This window comes from Schistocerca piceifrons, chromosome 8 (genome assembly GCF_021461385.2).
Source record: "Schistocerca piceifrons isolate TAMUIC-IGC-003096 chromosome 8, iqSchPice1.1, whole genome shotgun sequence".
NCBI lineage: Eukaryota > Metazoa > Arthropoda > Insecta > Orthoptera > Acrididae > Schistocerca > Schistocerca piceifrons.
The window spans coordinates 418,346,415-418,362,954 of NC_060145.1; the positions used below are offsets into that span (position 1 = coordinate 418,346,415).

The 16,540-nt window shown below is 44.5% G+C and overlaps 1 protein-coding gene across 2 annotated transcripts in view; it reads left to right on the top strand.

Moving 5' to 3' along the window:
• Nucleotides 1–241: 241 nt before the first annotated feature.
• Nucleotides 242–16,540, top strand: part of LOC124711292 — a 287,903-nt gene continuing 271,604 nt past the window's right edge. For both annotated transcript variants that reach the window (XM_047241296.1, XM_047241297.1), the window contains exon 1: nucleotides 242–371. The gene's annotated coding sequence lies outside the window, so the exon portion shown is untranslated. The remainder of the gene's footprint in view (nucleotides 372–16,540) is intronic.

Sequence of the window (16,540 nt, forward strand, 5' to 3'; positions counted from 1 at the left end):
TGTTTTTAAGGCTTAAAGAGACAGCTGTGCGACGAGTAGCCACTTTTGCCTTCCGCCTAGAGATTCACGATCCTGTCACTGTTCGCCACTGACGTTCAGGTGGTAGTGATGATGACAATGTACAGGAAGCCGGCGGTCCCTGCAGCCGCGCCGCCGGCCCACCTGCCTGGCTGGCCAGGGGGCGCCACCGCCGCACGCACCGGAGAAGCCAGCCGACCGGCGAGCCGAGTCCAGTCCGCGCGCCGCCGTCAAAGCGCGCAGTCACACCGCGCTCCAACGGCCAGTCGCGGGTTAACAGCTAGTCGGCAGCCGGCTGCAGGAGTGTACAGTACAGCAGCGTCTTCTCCAGTCGCCGGGCACCGGGCACCCAGGTGAGTCACTGCCGCTGCTGCGATATGACACAGCCCCGACTAAACACCCGCTACACGCGTCACCAGTGGCTCAAAATTATATCTTACACCACTCTTGCATCCTTTAACATCCACAACTACACGCTGCAAACCACGGTCGAGTGGACGGCAGTGGGTACTTACCAACGTATCACATGTTAGCGTCTCTCCCATTCCAGTTGCAAATGGCGCAGGAGAAGAACGATAGCTTCAATGTGTGCGTGCACTCTACAATTATTTTTCTATATAAATGACATAAAATCATCGTACGAGTCCGCGATCATTACCACTAGTCAATATACATGAGAGGTACCATACTGGGCGTCTAAGGTGGATCAGCAATTAATGGAACATGTCAAGCTAACGCAAACAGTTCTGCTTCTGAACATTTTACTGTACACTGTGATTTTTGTGACCTAAAAATCATCTGTGAGCGCTACATATACGGACATGGCCATGTACACAAGGCGCTTTCTGATTGTAAATGTTGTATTACTGAGAAACCTTTGTATAACCTCCTACGCTTTATCCACTAAGATGACAACTAGGCGTGAGGTTCCAACTCAAAGCCGGCCAGTGTGGCCGAGCGGTTCTAGGCGCTACAGGCTGGAACCACGCGACCGCTACGGTCGCAGGTTCGAATCCTGCCTCGGGCATGGATGTGTGTGATGTCCTTAGGTTAGTTAGGTTTAAGTAGTTCTAAGTTCTAGGGGACTGATGACCTTAGAAGTTAAGGCCCATAGTGCTCAGAGCCATCTGAACCCTTTCCAACTCAAAATGACCACGTTATTCAACGAAAATGTTAAAGACCTGAAGATGACACGAAAGGCTTTCGAAACCAGTCGTTGAAAATAAAGAAATATTCATGCAGACTTGGCTTTAGAAAGTATTGTTTGCCAAGTAAAACAGATCGCCCCTTCTCATTGCTCAAAATGAGAAAATTCATCTAGTCAATATAATTGTCTGTCTTGATCGCTATTTATATTTATATCTTTTAACCACTACACATTAACGCGTTTCGGCCACAGTCATAATCAGAATCTGTTAGATATACAGAGCAAATGAGAAGTCATATTTGTACAACAATCATAATAACATATCGTATAGAAACAAAAGGTCGACATACTATACCATATTTAAAAAACTGGATACACGGTATCTTGTCAGTTCACATATACACATGTGCCATAACTAGTTCTTTTCAGTTAGGCAGCCTACTTCAAATAACAATCTGTGGCCGTTAAGTGGTACTAACTGCAATCAGATTTGCCAGTTTTAAATTCCAATTGACCTCTACAAATTAAGCACACAGTCATTTCGTGAAAAATCTGTATCTATATACAAAACGCTTGTGTGTGTACGTACCGACAGAGTTTTTTCTATTACCACCTACTGCCAGCCATTCGTGGCTGTGGTGGTAGACAGCATGCTGTTAGTAACGGAGTTTGGTCACGGTGCGTGGCAATGGGTGAGTGTGGCGAGCAAAAACTCGCGAAATATGAAGCGATAAATACTCTTAGGTAAAGCTAAATAATATGTGACTTACGAACTTTATCATACAAGTGAAAATGTTTTTACTATATAACAGCATTCATAATATGCTGTATGAGATATACGCATGTATGGATCTCATACATAGAATCATATTCATGCCTTCTTCCATTCTATATATTCTGACCCGGGCAACACAGGGTTTCTCATCAAGTTATCTACAATAAAAATGAACAAGACTTGTCACGTAAAAAGTTCAAATTAACGTCACATATTAACTAGGTGGTCCACGTGTCCACTGCAGTGGACAGCTGTTAATGTCACTTCTTGGTTATTTTCAGTCAGTCCTGAGTCTGCAAAAGCACGCAGGGCACAGCACCAGTAGGTGGTGTACACTGGAGTGGAGTGCGTGCATTTGCAGCCTCAGGACTGACTGAAAACGCCCCAGAAGCTACCATTAACATGTGACCATGGGCACCACAGGGTTAAGAATACAGCCATTTCATAAACAATAATCTGTGAAAACTAAAATGGACAACTGTGCTGATAAACCTTTTTAAGATATGGTTATAACGTTTATGGAAATTATTTTGGGTTTCAATGACACAGTTTCAATTCCGTTTTTACATAGATTAATTCTGTAATATGATTGTATGGTAATTTGTAGATCTTAATTGGTACTTATCCTTGACAATTCCTATTGTATTTAATTCACCTAATGGCAACATACTGTTACTTAAGGTAGGCTGCTCCGCTGAACAGCATGATATTAAGTGAACATTTGAAATGACGAAATACAGTGTATCGAGTTCATTAAGTGTGGTATGTCTTCTTATTGTCTGCCGGCCGCTGTGGTCGAGCGGTTCTAGGCGCTTCAGTCCGGGACCGCGCTGCTGCTACGGTCGCAGGTTCGAATCCTGCCTCGGGCATGGATGTGTGTGATGTCCTTAGGTTAGTAAGGTTTAAGTAGTTCTAAGTCTAAGGGACTGATGACCTCAGATGTTAAGTCCCATAGTGCTTAGAGCCATTTGAACCATTTCTTACTGTCTCGCGGTCGCTACGGGAGCGATATTTAGACTGATTGCACTTTTCGAGCGTCCTGTCATGAATCGAAGACTGTCACGTGCTTTGATCTACGACTCCGTCACACATTATTACAGCCAGGTATTCGCGTGAGCTGACTAATGATTTTGAGTCACTGATATTTCTGCGTTTTGTGACGCCGTATCAAAGTGTTCATTATTCCCTTTTTCCCAAAACATGCATTTGTGTTTTTACAAAACATACCATTTACCTATACGTGTGATTTTTGATATGGCTGTCTGCCTCAGAGGCTTCAAGCGCATGGGTTTATAATTTTCTCAGAATCCTTTTCCTTAAAAAGAAAGAAAAACAGAAAATTTTTGAATCTCTTCCACGTCTGTCTTCCGGTCGACTTGATAAGTAGCGTAGTCGCTAACCCAGTAGTCTGAAATGAATTGCACTTGAGTCTGGTATGTGTTTCCTTAACAGACGCACCGCACTCTTACAGAATTTTATTGAAAAGAAATGTTTTCCATTCGCGTTCCCTGATAAAAATTTCATATCTATTCGTAGGAGCGCTACCACCGAGAGGTAAGGAGCAGTGCTAAGACATAGGGTCGGATTTAGAAGAGCGGCGGTTCGAATCTCCGACTGTATAGATTTTCCGCGATTGCTCTGACTCGCATAAGACAGATACGCCGATTGTTCTTTTGAAAAATACACGGCCGATTTCTTGCCCTCTATTCTTCCACAAACCGAGATAGCGCTCCATCCACGACAACTTTGTTAGCCGTCGACGGGACGTTCGACCTTCATCAGCTGTCCTTTCTGTTTTGCCAAAAGAGTGTTTTTATTTTTACAAAATAGATGTATTTCCTGTATGTATGACGCGAATGTGGTCTTTTCCTGGATGCACACTTTTGTGCCAGTTTGTCATCTGCTATCAAAACGCCTCCACCAACCACGCCAGACAGCCAAGCAAACTACCAAATGCGTAGTCAAGTCTAATGCCCCATTAAAATAATTTGTGGAAATGACAGTTCCCATACCTGTATGTACTGGCTAGCAACGTAACCTACATTTCACAGCATCAAACAAGTGATGTAGCTCTGGCAGTGGCGTCAGAGTACTAAATTATAGCTGGGGACAATTACAATAAAAAATTGTTTTGATCCCAAGGGTGCACACTCAACTGTAAAGCAAACTCGTACACAAGTAGTGAGTTCCAAAGCACCGCAAGACTACTATTTTTGAACCACGGGCTCGCAATTAAGTGCGAGACTGCAGTTCCAAAAGTTCAGGTTCAACAGCCTTGTTAATCGTATGAACTTTTTCTTTCAATTAATGAGGCTTCCGCCTCTGTTCCCGGCCTGTGTACGGGAAAAACTTTAATCGCATCGTCGTTCGGACTCCACTACTGTTTAGGTGCGCTGATTACCATGTTGGCAGAGGGAAAGGGCATATTACCTCCAGTAGAACCATACCTAGTGCAGAGTGTACCGCTCAAAGCAACTATTGGGTTAAGGGCAGGTGTACTCAAGTTCTTGGAAACTCGCTTCGTCTACTGAAAAGCCTAGTATTCCTAAGGCCGTCCTCACACGGGGCGGGGCAGCTAAGGTTGACGTGTACGTGTACGCAGACGGGACATCCGATCTCACGAGAGACAGCGCCCTCTGCACACGGGACGAGCCGTTCAACGAGATTCTTTCTTTTATACACACATCAAAAAAAAGTTTTGCATCACCACAGTTCTCAGGACTCCTGAAGATAGGCGTCGACTGTGGATATTGTATCACAGACACAGTTCCTTTGATTGTTCAGAGATGCCACTAAACCCGCCCAAAGATGCAAACAGCCATGCATGAACAGCGCCCATTAGACGGAGGGGGTCCGACAGCCGATCAGTTCCAGCCATTCCACCAGGAAGGAGGCACACGACTCATTTTGTCTGTAGTTCAACCATGCCTAGACGGTCACTACTACGGTTCGATCGCGTCCACATTGTTACTTTGTGCCAGGAAGGGCCCTCAACAAGGGAAGTGTCCAGGCATCTCGGAGGGAACCAAAGCGATGTTGTTCGGACATGCAGGAGATACAGAGAGACAGGCACTGTCCATGACATGCCTCACTCAGGCCGCCCAAGGGCTACTACTGCCGTGGATGACCACTACCTACGGATTATGACTCGCAGGAACTCTGACAGCAACGCCACCATGTTGAATAATGCTTTTCGTGCAGCCACAGGACGTCGTGTTACGACTCAGACTGAGCGCAATAGGCTGCATGATGTGCAGCATCGCTCCGGACGTCCATGGCGAGGTATATCTTCGCAACCACGACACCATGCAGCGCGGTACAGATGGGCCCAACAACATGCCGAATGGACCGCTCTGGATTGGCATCACGTTCTCTTTCACCGATGAGTGTCGCATATGCCTTCAACCAGACAATCGTCGGAGACGTGTTTGGGGCCAACCCGGTCAGGCTGAACGCCTTATACACACTGTCCAGCGAGTGCAGCAAGGTGGACGTTCCCTGGGTTTGGGGGAGGCATTATGTGGGGCCGACGTATGCCTTTGGTGGTCGTGGAAGGCGCCGTAACGGCTGTACGATACGTGAATGCCATCCTCTGATCGATAGTGCAACCATATCGGCAGCATATTGGCGAGGCATTCGTCCTCATGGACGACAATTTACGCCCCCATCATGCACATCTTGTGAATGACTTCCTTCAGGATAACGACATCGCTCGACTAGAGTGGCCAGCATGTTCTCCAGACATGAACCCTATGGAACATGCTTGGGATAGATTGGAAAGGGCTGTTTATGGACGACGTGTACCACCAATCACTCTGAGGGATCTACGCCGAATCGCCGTTGAGGAGTGGGACAATCTGGACCAAAGTGCATTGATGAAGCTGTGGATAGTATTCCACGACGAATACAGGCATGCATCAATGCAAGAGCACGTGTTACTGGGTAGTAGAGATACCGATGTGTACAGCAGTCTGGACTACCATCTCTGAAGGTCTCGTTGTATGGTGATACAACACGCAATGTGTGGTTTTCATGAGCTGTAAAAGGATGAAAATGATGTTTATGTTGATCTCTATTCCTATTTTCTGTACAGGTTCCGGAACTCTCGGAACCGAGGTGATGCAAAAATTTTTCTGGTGTGTGTATTTAATATGCAAATTGTACCAGAAGGATGCGCTTTTATGCCATAGCACTGAAACGTTATACTCTCGTAGCACACAAATTAGAACACTAAAAACATTAGCTACAGGAAGTCATTACCTACCGATATGTGGTTTCCTGTCATTTTATTGTAACACATCGTAGCTAAAACGATGCGTTTTCGAGAGACTCTCAATTTGCCGATGCCATGAAATAGCTTAAATTCATATCACGTATTCTGTGAGAAAGAAAATACACCAAATACGATATTTAGAGGCATACAATAGGGCGGCTCCTATGTTCTGTTTGTAACGTAAAATGATGTCGTATCTAACTGGTCACGTTCCTCTGAAGAATGTGCCAGGCCACACTACTTATTTCACGCTCCACAGTGCAGTGGAACGTGGAATTCCTCGCTGTGACGTCCCAGTTCCTCGTCCAAGTGCGTTTTGACATACCGTGAGAGGACGGCTTAAGGACTGAGCTCTCCACCGCCACGAGGTTGGTTTGAACCTTACACCATAGATACATATCGACCGCGCACTGCCCTGTATTTGCCGTGTTCTGTTTCAAACCAACAACTAACTCATGTGCCGGCTGGAATAATGAGAGTTTCTGGTACAAAGCATTATCCGAATGCGAGGTGTCAGTACTAATTTGTCTCATTTAGCCAAAGGCATGCATTGGTTTTAACAGATGAGCGACGTGTTGTCTCTATGGCGTATCTATGGACGTTTCTCCAACAGAAAGCTTCTGTTTTTATCTGTCTTTCGTGACGTCGATTGGGGTTAACATTTTTCGTCTTCGTGTGCCACGGCTCTAACATGACCTTAGTTGTTTTTGCGCCTTAAAACAAAACAAAACAAAACTCATGTTGAGAGAAGACAGAACACCTTGAACAACTGGAGCTGTCCTACCATATTCACAGGAAAGGTATGTTCTGCAGAAATGATTAGCATCTGAACCTTGTCGACCCGCGAGTTCAAGCCCAACATCGGTATCACGCTGCAACATCGCCTACCTGTAAAACGTGCCTGCGGCTCTCGTTGTCGCTATAAAACAAAATTAAAAGATCAGTGTGACTTGAGAATAGTTGCAGGACGCCTCGCAGACGTATATCCGAACCGTGTCGTCAGATCAGTTAGTTTGAAAGAGGGCGCATTATAGACTTGAGGGAGTGTGATGCACCCGTTCAAGAAATGATTCTCGGGTGGGACGAAGTGTTTGGGCTGTGCAAAGGGTTAACTGAAGGCCGTAGAACGTAGAACACGACGATATGGGTTAGGTTGCCCCATCCAAATGGCATTGCAGAATCATCGGCTCTGCTGCAACAGTGGAATAGCGTAACACATCGTACACTATCAGGGGTGACACTCCGTCGCCGTTTATTATGGCATGGCTTACGTGCGCGCTATCCACTTCTCTGCCTACCTTTGACGAATGTGCAGAAACATGCTGGACGGCAGTGGTTCAGGTGGTTCAGATAGTGCTAAGCACTATGAGACTAAACATCTGAGATCATCACTCCACTAGACTACCTAAACCTAACTAACCTAAAGACATCATACACATCCATGCCCGAGGCAGGATTCGAAGCTGCGACCGCAGCAGCAGTACGGTTCCGGACTGAAGCGCCTACAACCGGTCGGTCACAGCGGCCGGTAGACGGCAGCGGTGTATGGAACGACATCACTGGGGACAGAAATGCCATCAGATAGCGCTTTTGGACGAATGCAGGTTCTGTTTGTTTGAAGATGATGTCCGCATGCTGGTTCGCCGCAGACGGGGCGAGCGGCATCACAGTGACTGCACTCAGACAAGACATGCAACGCCAACTCAAGGATTGGATTTTTTGGGGAAAGAGACCAAACAGTGAGGTCATTGGCCTCATCGGATTAGGGAAGGACGGGGAAGGAAGTCGGCCGTGGCCTTTCGAAGGAACCGTCCCGGCATATGCCTGGAGCGATTTAGGGAAATCACGGAAAACCTAAATCAGGATGGCTGGACGCGGGATTGAACCGTCTTCCTCCCGAATGCGAATCCAGTGTGCTAACCACTGCGCCACCTCGCTCGGTCGTCAACTCAAGGCCTTATGGTGTAGGGAGCTATTGGATACAACCACAAATCGCAGTTGGTGGGTGCCCAGGGCATTGTGAACAGTGTGACCTAAGGGAATGACATCCTGCGACCCGTAGCCATACGATTTCCGCCGAACACCCCAGAAGCCATTTTTCAGCAAGACAATGAACGATCACATGTTGCTTCACGAACAGATACCTTCCTTGTGTCACAGGATGCCAGCCTTTTGCCTTGATCCGCCCGCCAGATCACCAGACATGTCGCCAGTCGAAAATGTGTGGTATATGGTGAAACGACCGGCGCAGCGCTGTGGCCCAATGCCAACTACCACAGATTAACTTTGGAACCAGGCGGATACAATGTGGGTGGCTTTTTCACGCATGGGACAAGTTATCAGGGTCCATGGCGGACCCTGTGCCCACTAGGCAACAGGTCACATGCTGAACCGAGGTAACTGAAATGATAATCATATCGGTGGAGCATACTAATGTACATATCCAATGAATGTGAATGTCCTATTTCTAGTCATTCAAAGTGTTCTGATTTTTCTGAACATTAATGTATTACATGTACAGTACTGCAGCCAACGTAAGTTTTGCGAAATATCGAATATTAATGCGTTTTAGTGTCCAGCTAGGTGAGAGTGGGAAAAAGATAACAATAATAAAAAAAGTTTGAAACGCTGTATTTATAGTTCTTCCTTTAATCGATTGAAACTTGTGCGTAACAATTTTCTTTACAATCATATAGCTAAAAGACAAATAAACTGCACCCGACGCTTTATTTTCCCATGAAGATATCTTGCTTCCGTATTTTCTGAATTGTCGTTTTGTCATTCTATCGTTAGGTGCTAAATGCGGAGGAAACTCAGAAGTTGGCGGCACTGCGTTTGGCTTGAGTTCCTTTCCGGTACCATATGCCTCAGTCTCAAAACATTCACAGAAAAAAGTGTTGGCTCTTTAGTTTTGTGTAGCCGTTTGCTGTAAATTTCATCCTTTCCAAGGCAACCATCCAAACATTCCTTTCCACTCCATCATCGGGAAAATTGTTATAATTATTACGTAAAGGTTTATGTATTTATTCGTATGGCTAGCCTCCCCCCCTCACCGGCCGGTGTAGCCGAGCGGTTCTAGGTGCTGCAGTCTGGAACCGCGCGATCACTACGGTCGCAGGTTCGAATCCTGCCTCGGGCATAGATGTGTGTGATGTCCTTATGTCCTCAGGTTAGTTAGGTTTAAGTGGTTCTAAGTTCTAGGGGACTGATGACAGATGTTAAGTCCCATAGTGCTCAGAGCCATTTGAACCATTTTTTAGGGCTCCCCGTCGGGCAGACCGTTCGCCGGGTGCCGGTCTTTCAATTTGACGCCACTTCGGCGACCTGCAGTTGATGAGGATGGTAGGGTGATGATGAGGATAGCACCACACCCAGTCCCTGGGCCGAGAAAAATTCCCGATCCAGCCGGGAATCGAACCCGGGCCCAGAGGACTAACAATCCGTCACGCTGATCATTCAGCTATCGGGGGAAGACATTACATAAAGTTAACTTCCAATGATCGTATGATGAACAGAAGAAAAAGAAATACCTTGCAATTTATATTTCATAAATTTCGGCACGCCTTTTACAGAATAAATATATAATGCTCCTTATCATTAAATTTGTAATATTTATACATAATCAGAATACCATCCATATCTCCTCCCTAATTATATCACTTCTTAGCTTCAAACTATAATTGAAAGACTTGGCCGCCCTTTATTAGCCGAGCGGTCTGAGGCGCTGCAGTCATGGACTGTGCGGCTGGTTCCGGCGGAGGTTCGAGTCCTCCCTCGGGCATGGGTGTGTGTGCTTGTCCTTAGGATAATTTAGGTTAAGTAGTGTGTAAGCTTAGGGACTGATGACCCTAGCAGTTAAGTCCCATAAGATTTCACGCACATTGATAGACTTGATCTCGAATAGGAGTCGGTTCGAAAGACTTTTAAAACAAATTTACTTATTGGTCAAAACATTTCTTCCTTTCACGTATTTTTTGGTGCAGCAAAATGCTGCACCAGGGTTCACCATTGTAATCCAAAAACATTTTTGAAAATACTACAACAAAGAAAAATGAACGCTCACATCATAAGCCGACTGAAGTGGAATCCACGACTCACGTGACTGAGATGTTGGTTGTAATATAATGACGTTAAGCTTGGTGTACACTGAGGTGCGTCCTAATACCGTGTCGGACCTCCTTTCGCCCGGCTTAGTGCAGCAAGTCGAGCTGACTTCGACTCAACAAGTCGTTGGAAGGCGCCTACAGAAGTACTGAGCCTTGCTGCCTCATGTTTTTTAACCTCTAAAGTGCTTTTCTAAATCAACAATTTTCAGCATTAACAAAAGATGCAAAAATACCTACACTGCCCTTGGTCTGTGACTGTGAAAAGACCTCTTCACCAACACCAGCCATATAAATAACCACGTCTCCACCTGCAGATGGTCCTATGAACCGTCGAAACACATAGTGGGAAAATAAACAAGTGACTGATGCAGAAACTGTTTTATTTGAGAGTCTTTAACATTCAGTCCACGACGAGGTAATGTGAGACGGATCGCAAGCTCTGACTGGACAAGGATAGAGCAGGAGAATGGTGTCCTTTACAAAGAAACCGTCCCGGCATTTGCTTGAAACTACGAGAAACCTAGATCTGGGGTGGAATTGGAACCGCCGTCCGCCGAAATGTTAGTTCTGTGTCTCAACCACTGAGCTGCCTCGCTCTGCGGAGAACCGACAGTTTTCCGATGAGGTAAGTGTGTTCACAAAGTCATAGGCAATAGTCTTCCCGAGCACTGTGTAGTCTTTTACCTCACCACCGATAGACATGCTGAATAAAACCAGCCTTCAGCATAAATGAACGAAGAGGTCCAGGAAATATCGGAAAGACATTCCTATCCATGCTTCTTTATCTGTTCCTTGATTTTCCTTAATCAGTGCAGGTGACCATCGAGATACTTTATCCTAAACAATTAGATTTTCATTCGCTTCTTGTTACAAACAACATATGAGTACTATACTGATTCTTGCTGTTAGCTCTAATACATGTCCTAACTCCTAACGTCTTTTTCTTCGACATATTCCAGCAGTTAAGGTTTGCTTTCGCATAAATGCGAACAATCAGTTGAGTGTGAAAACTAAGAATGGAAAAATCAATTTACCTAATTTCGTTCCTCACAATCCATGTTTTAGAAAAGCCTACAACTGTGTCATTAATGAGTTAAATCAAGAAAAACCGCACGAGTTAGTTATTTTTTTATGCTTAGCACAACCCGTTTCGAGAATTTCTTCTCATTTTTAAGCGCGTTTGTTTACGTGCATATTTTGGTGATGTTTATTGTGCTTACTGTGTAATGGAGGACGCACAATACCTGTAAGTACGCAAATGAAAATACCATTTCTAAGACTAGCATATAAAAACACTCCAAGATTAATTTCGTCCGATTTTCCAATTGCAATATAACCTCAAAAAGACTTCTACAGTGCAAAAGTGGCAGAAAAACACACATGCAAAATCACCAGAAATATGCATGTAAACAAATGCACTTGAAACTGAGAAGAAAGTCTCGAAACCCGTTGTGCTAAGCATGTTAAAATAAGTAACTGGTGCAGGTTTTCATTAATTAAATCATAAATCACTTTACTGTAGCTTAAGAATTCCATTTCGTATTACGAATGGAATACAGTTCTTCCAGTGTACAAATCACCTAGGTAGAAAATGTAGGAGTGAAAAAGAGTAAAGCATATGTTGCTTACAGGTCTGGGTGCACAACGCAAACGCCCTTCAACGTTTAAGACACAGAGTGAGGGAGCCTGAGTTTATTGATCGTTGCCAGCTGTAGACTGTGGTAGCCACCCTTCTCAGTCAGTCCCTTTATCGAGTCACGGAGGGAGAGCTTGCCACGTGTGTGCGTATAGTAAGGAAATCCAAAGCTCTCGGTTATGGCGCTCCGAGCACTACTTGAAACGTAATTGGCCACGAACAGGCTTACTGTACTGTACTACAGAGTGTATGAGAAGTGATTGCTGTGGCGAGCAGCCTGTTCACATCAATGTTTACGCGTTCTAACATTGCATTGGTCAGTCCTAGACAACAACACGTGCTGTCCACAGAAGCGAAGAGGAGGTCTTTCGAAGATCACTATTCTGTATACACTACTGGCCGTTAAAATTGCTACACCAAGAAGAAATGCAGATGATAAACGGGTATTCATTGGACAAATATATTATACTAGAACTCACATGTGATTACATTTTCACGCAATATGGGTGCATAGATCCTGAGAAATCAGTACCCAGAACAACCACCTCTGGCCGTAATAACGCCCTTGATAAGCCTGGGCGTACCATCAAGAGTAGTGACTGGCGTATTGTGACGAGCCAGATGATCGGCCACCATTGGCCAGACGTTTTCAATTGGTGAGAGATCTGGAGAATGTGCTGGCCAGGGCAGCAGTCGAACATTTTCCGTATCAGAAAGGCCCGTACAGGACCTGCAACATGCGGTCGTGCATTATCCTGCTGAAATGTAGGGTTTCGCAGGGATCGAATGAAGGGTAGAGCCACGGGTCGTAACACATCTGAAGTGTAACATGTCGCCAAACACGGATGCGACCGTCATGATGCTGTAAACAGAACCTGGATTGATCCGAAAAAATGACGTTTTGCCATTCGTGCACCCAGGTTCGTCATTGAGTACACCATCGCAGGCGCTCCTGTCTGTGATGCAGCGTCAAGGGTAACCGCAGCCATGGTCTCCGAGCTGATAGTCCATGCTGCTGCAAACGTCGTCGAACTATTCCTGCAGATGGTACATGTCTTGCAAACGTCCCCATCTGTTGACTCAGGATGCCTGTCATCACGCCGGCTGATACGTCAGTATGGCGATGACGAATACACGCTTCCAATGTGCGTTCACCGACATGTCGCCAAACACGGATGCGACCGTCATGATGCTGTAAACAGAACCTGGATTGATCCGAAAAAATGACGTTTTGCCATTCGTGCACCCAGACTGTCATCTCGACTGCTAGTGATACGAGGCCGTTGGGGTCGAGCACGGCATTCCGTATTACCCTCCTGAACCCACCGGTTCCATATTCTGCTAACAGTCATTGGATCTCGACCAACGCGAGCAGTAATGTCGCGATACGATAAACCGCAATCGCGATAGGCTACAATCCGACCTTTATCAAAGCCGGAAACGTGATGGTACGCATTTCTCCTCCTTACACGAGGCGTCACAACAACGTTTCACCAGGCAACGCCGGTCAACTGCTGTTTGTGTATGAGAAATCGGTTGGAACCAGCACGTTGTAGGTGTCGCCACCGGCGCCAACCTTGTGTGAATGCTCTGAAAAGCTAATCATTTGCATATCACAGCATCTTCTTCCTGTCGGTTAAATTTCGCGTCTGTAGCACGTCATCTTCGTGGTGTAGCGATTTTAATGGGCAGTAGTGTACATTCAGGAATTCATTTATGAGAATGATTTTAGAAGAGAGTTTGTGGCCGAAATGTGACTCCTTATTTGATGAGAAGGCAGAATAATGTATTACCTTCCACATAATGGAATATCTTATGGGAATTTACGCTTTTACAGCCAGAATCGGCATCAGTAAAAATCTTCTGGGTTATGAGACAGCATCAGTGTTTGAACCCTCGTTCTAACAAAGGAAGAGGCGAGTCAGGCCTGGATAAAATCAGCGCGACGAAATAACAGCACTTGGCTTGGTCTCTGGCCAGGCCGAGGTTGTGGTTTTAGGCTGTTTCCTATGGTCCTTTAGGAGAGTGCCGGATTTGTTACCAATACTCACCGCACAGAAAAACGGAGCAAAAACAGTTAAAGCGTGATAAAACACGGAACGAAATTTACACGGTTCGCAAGATGTCGTACATGACAATACTCTCTTAAGAGAGTCTATATAGCCAGAGACTGGTAAGTTCGTCGCCAGCAACCGTGTTTTTAGCAGACTATGCGCAGGATGTATGATTGTGTGCTAAAAACGAATGCCTCGTAATTTTTTATGTGAAAACTTTTAAAGCGTGTTAAATGAAACAAAACATTATTAACATTGTAAGTCTGTATTCTTAATGCCCACATCTTCATTTCTCAGAATAGTCATCCTTGCGACGAACATATTTCTCCCAACGGGAAACGTGTTCGTTGATACCGTCACCGTGCAATGTTTGACTCTGTAGACTGAGCCACAAACTCACCTCTGTTTGCACCGTTTCATCACTATCAAAATGAAGTCCTCGAAAGTGTTCTTTAAGTTTTGGAAACAGGTGAAAACCGGATGGTGCCAAGTCGGAACCGTATGGAGAATGATCGATGACGGTGAACCTAAGGTTGTTGCAGGTGTCGCAGCGCCCGTGTGTGGTCTGGCATTGTCATGCTCAAGGAGAGGGTGTCCCGTGTGTGGACAAGCTCTTAGAATTCGAAACTCGACAACAGCACTCCGTTTCTCACTCGCCGACAGTTACGTTCTTCGACCATAGATACTAGTAGACTGGCCTTGCTGTGCAGAAGCTACAGGGCTGGTGTGGCTCCAACATAAACCACGTGACTGTTGGCAAAACGTGGCGGGATTTCAAATCAGCGGTCTGCCATCCTATGTTTGTATCGTATTTTACCCACATTTCTCAATTGACTGCCAAACGCTTCCAACAAACATTACTTTTTTATTTGCGAAAAATTATGTCAGAACTACATTTGACCTGGACTTGTTCACAGTACCATTTATAAAATCTAACAAATACATCGAACGCCCCTCTGGTGGGCAGCGGGACGAAATTACTATAAACTATCAATTAAAGTAAAATGCCGTTAAAATTCTCTTAAACAGTTAGAGTGGGCTCGTGTCAAAACTTTAAATATTGGATTCGCCGCGTTTTGAGCTCTAGCCACTTACAAAAGAAAATGGGATATGGGAATTATGTCAACTATAGGTGCCAAAATTATCGACTTTAGGAGCACGTCCATTTTATACTATCAATTTTAGGTGCACTTCAAAGGTTCAGTTCCTACTATTTTTACAAAATTTTGAACTATCAGTTTAAAAGAAATGATATTTTAGATGAAAGGTGAGACTTTGAAGTTTCAGAAAATAATTTTGGAGCCTACATTTATTTAATAGTATTAGAAGGTAGAAAAAAATTCTCTTCGTGTGTCGACTATAGGTACTCTTCCCTTATTATAATTTCACTTGTATATTCAAAAAGGCGCGTATGTGCAGATAGCTTAACGTTTTTCCGTTTCCGGGGCCTGTATCCAAAGCTGCCTTCGGTTTTCACTCTTAAGGAACCTATGAGTAGGAACGAGAAACAGTTATACTTACTTCCGTAACCGAATTGTCACAGATACTATCCAAAATGTAATATGAGTCTGACTTTACAGGCATCACTTTCAACACTTTAATTTACGTGATACTCTATTGCAAGTGTAAAAAACATATAAAAGTCACTTCAGCAGATTTCAATAAACGCATCTGCACTATCATAGAAACACACGTGAAATGTAATGCCATTTCCCCCGACAAAACGCTGAGTACAGACATAAGCGCAATACGAAACAACCATGTTTTGCCAACATTCACGTGACTTTAGCCCAGAGATGTTGGAGCCACGAAAATGACGTCAGGGCCAGTCTATTATATTTATGGTCGAAGGTTACGTTACACACCACCATGTTACGCGCTACAATTCGCAGCTCTTTAGCGGCACGAGGGCTGCGAATATGTAGACATGAAACATAAAGACGTAGAATGTTAGTACCGTTTGTTTTACTTTAAAAGATTTAAGAGGTTTCACGTAAGTAATTCGGAGACATTACTTTTCAGCATCACCTCGTCGAATTAGGAAGCGTCCGAAGGGGAAGTTGTCCTTGCCTATGGACTATTAAAGGACATCGACGTGATAAATAATCTGTTATTTGATAAATAATCTATTATTTGATAAAAAATGGAACGGTTGGTGACAAAGCTGTGTATCAGTCCAGTAGCCTATATTAGTCCAACGAAAAACAGAATCAGTTATAGAGGACCCCGCATTTATCAAGCAAGATAACTAGTACGAGTATCAATATTTGAATTATCTGACGCAAATGTTTTAAATAAATATTGCTTTATGCTGATATAGCGAATGAATTTAATCTTTGAAAATGAGAGTTCGTCTCTAAATTGCAGGGTCGACGCTGTAACAGAGCCTAATAACTGCAAATTACTCTGAAAATTAGTTCCACCAGATAGCCTGGACTTCGTACTTAATTATAAAATCAAATCTTAATAAGAATGAGTTATCTTTGAATGAAGTGTCGGAATTTTATGTTGAAATGTTCAAATGTGTGTGA